Source organism: Crocodylus porosus, unplaced genomic scaffold (assembly GCF_001723895.1).
Source record: "Crocodylus porosus isolate Cpor-Errol unplaced genomic scaffold, CroPor_comp1, whole genome shotgun sequence".
NCBI lineage: Eukaryota > Metazoa > Chordata > Crocodylia > Crocodylidae > Crocodylus > Crocodylus porosus.
Window position 1 is genome coordinate 15,636,826 of NW_017728913.1, and position 3,392 is coordinate 15,640,217.

Here is a 3,392-nt window from a genome sequence, read left to right on the forward strand (position 1 = left end):
TGTCTGCTGGTGGGGCAGCTGGCAGTGAGCTAGCTGCTAGCTGCCCCACCGGCAGATCAGGGGAGGGGACTGGGACCTGCCCCTTCCTGCAGCTCTTTCCAGGCCCTGAGCCCTTGATCAGGGATCCAGGGCCAGAAGTCCCTGCTACCAGGGCAGGGGGACATTGTCCCTGCCCCAGCAGCAAGCAGCCCCCCAGGGCAAGAAAACAGCTGTTTCCTGACCCGGTGCTCCCTGCCAGCCCTTGGGCTAGCACCCGGGGGAGACTGGAGCTCCCCCCAGTAGTGGCAGGGGCCCATTACAGTGCTGCAGGGCACTGGGTACAAATCCTCTCCCTAATCCCTGCATGTCTACCCAAAAACTCTTACTCTGCAGTATTTTACTGCATAGTAAATCTAGGCTAGAGTAAATGCATGTGTAGACATGCCCAGTATGATGTATGCACCCCAATCTTCCCTAGCTACCCCAGTATGCTCTTAAAACTAATTTAGAAGCTCAAAAACTCCAATTAGCCTCTGCCTGAACCTGGATGCATCTGAAGTCTCAGGGATGCTAAATTTTCATCAGAAAAGTTGCCTAGGCACCAAAAGGTCTGGTTTTGGATGCTCATCAGTCTTGACATTGCTGAGCCAAAGAAAAAATAAGTCTGATTATGCTTCCATAAATAAATGGTTAGGACACTCGTATGAGGGCCCTATTACACATTACGCTTAGGTTTCCAAAATAGTAAACAACGTTAGAATTAGAGCAATTGCATGTTCAGGCTAAAAACCTTCTCTGACTGTTTCTGACCTGCACACCTGCACCCCCCCCACCAGCACTTCTGTGAAGCTTCCTCTCCTCTTCAGGCTGAACCTAGTCCAAACAGCAGTAGTGGTGGCAGTCAGGCAAGCAGGTTCCCCTTCCCTGCCTGCTCCCCCAGAACAGCACAGTCAGCCACAAGGAAGCCAGGAGCTGTGAAGGAGTGGGGAGGGGCAGGGGATGGTGAGTGAGGATGAGATCAAACACAAACCTACCCTGGAGTTGCCTAACCTTATGCCTAAAGCAGTCTTAAGTGTGCTAAAAACTAGTTTCACATCTTAATGTGTGGACATTCCTGGGATTGAGCTCCCTGAGCTGCCTACAGTTAATGTGTAAGAAAGCCCTGAGAAAGGGAAGACCTTCATTTCCACCCCAATTTCCTTCTTGGAACCCAGCCTCCCTATTCGTAGATGAGAAACTTTGTCACTAAATTATAGTGTCATGCCCATATTTGCCTGCTCTCTCTCTGCCTAGCTTTATGAATACTGAAACAGCTTTAAGAGGAAGAACTGAGAGAAACCTGCCCCAGCATACCCTGAGGACTAGTGATTACAGAATTCATTTTTAGAGATTCAGACTCAAATTCCTTCATGTTAGGGGGAATTAAACTGAAATATCTCTAGCATCACCTTCTCCTGCAGCCATATTTTGTGAGAAAGGACTCCTTGACAGCAGAATACCCACATTTAGGTCCTTCTTCAGCCTAAAGAGATTCAAACTAATATAATTTCTCTGAAGAGTAACTTAATCACCAAGGTCTAGGCCCTTCTGAATCTGGCCACACTCTATCTTTCCTGCAGAAGTTCTACCACTATGCAGAAAAGAATGCAAGATATCGGCCCTGTAAGAGATCATGAGAAGAGGCAAAACTCTGTAGGCTAGCAGGTAGGGCATTCAATGGGGAGGTGTGGAATCCAAGGGCTCTTTCTGCATTTTATGACATGACCATTGAGAAAAGATACAAGGACAGTCCACAATCATTCCTTTAAGCTTTATGAATGCTACTAGCCCTGCAGTTTTGACCCTCCCTGTGGTGCAACACACAGCCATGACATGAGTTTGGCTTTCAAGAATTTGGGGTACAGTTTCCCCCAAACCCTACACCAATTTTCTTGAAACTTGGTAGGTTTCCTGCTCTTAGCAGAAGCTATCATCCCTTCAAGTTTCGTCCAAATTGGACAAAAAACAACTAAGTTATATATATTTAATTGATTCCCCATTATACCCTATGGCCGGATCTCCGAGGCGGCTCTGAAGCTTCACAGCCACTTCGGCTGGATCGAGGCAGAAACCCAGTCCGGAGCTCCAGAGCGAATTGCAGCCATCCAAAGCAGCTGGATCCAAAGTTGGATTGGATCACTGCCGACTTGCACAGACCTAGTTACTGTAAGTTATCAGTTAGTTATAATTATATATAATTATAATAACTACAAATTATATAGTCATAGTTATTATATTATAATTATATTAGGCTTATAATAAATTATAGTATAGTTATATACAATCTATATAAGTCTACAGACATCAGGCTATAAACAATATAAGTCTATATACAAGTCTATGTAATAAAAGTCTACTATACATATAAACATGCTATATTATGTAATAGTATACTGTTTGAGAGAATGCTAAATGCAGTGTCTCTCATGCTCTTCCACTTCTTCATCTTCTCTTCCTGCTCTGGGAACAGTGTGCAGCTAGCAAGGGAATGGCACCTAAAAATCAGAGGGAGGGAGCATAAGAGCGCAATAATATAATATGGCATAACATTATACTAACACTAGCAAATTGCCCATCAAGAATGATGGGGGGGCAGGCAGGTGGGGGCAACAGAGGCCTGCATCCGCCCCCTGCATTCCTCCTCTCCTGCTTCAGGCTGGGCCAGGGCCTGAGTCATTTCCCCCCTCCCCTTCAGGCCAGGACCTGGGCCCATCCCCCAACTCCACCCCAACGCTTTGGGCCTAGGCCATTTCTCCCCTCCTCCTTTGGGCAGGGGCCGGGGCCTGGGCCATTTCCCCCCACCCCTTTGGACCAGTCCCCACCTCCCCCTATCCCCACCTTCCCCCTCCCCTTCAGGCTGGGGCCTGAGCTGGTCCCTGCCTCCTCCCTGCTGCTTTGGGCCAGAGCCATTTCCCTCCTCCCCTTTGGAGCAGAGCTGGGGCTGCTCCCTGCCTCTGGCCACTACTTTGGGGTCATGCTCCCCCATCACATCGGGGAGGGCAGGAGAGGCCTGCGTTGGCAGCAGCACCCTGCTTCTCTGTGCCACCAGAGAACTGTAGATAACAAAAGTCTAATATAAGTAATATGTACCACAGCATATACTCCAGAGAACGCTAAAGGAAATGGCTTCTTCCTCTTTGGGAGCAGCCACCATGGAGCTACCATCAAAGCATAGAAAAAGAAAATAGGATTTTTTTATTGAAAACCAACATGCACCAATTACAAACAAAACATTCCAACAAACCAGTTTTACTACCTGGTGAACTACCAGGCCCAGCAACAGCCAGCGAGCCCAGACCAATGGTCAAAAGGGAGAAACAGGTAAGTGATGGGGGACGGGGCATTGCTGAGACTAGGAGGTCAGTGGGCACAAC

At 47.8% G+C, this 3,392-nt stretch overlaps 1 long non-coding RNA gene across 1 annotated transcript; it reads right to left on the minus strand.

Annotated features, from left to right (window-relative positions):
• Positions 1-2,385: 2,385 nt before the first annotated feature.
• Positions 2,386-3,249, minus strand: LOC109309812. The gene is made up of 2 exons (XR_002101055.1): positions 3,109-3,249; positions 2,386-2,513 (listed from the first exon to the last, which is right to left on the minus strand). It is a non-coding gene; the product is annotated as an uncharacterized LOC109309812 (long non-coding RNA).
• Between the last annotated feature and the right edge of the window lie 143 nt (positions 3,250-3,392).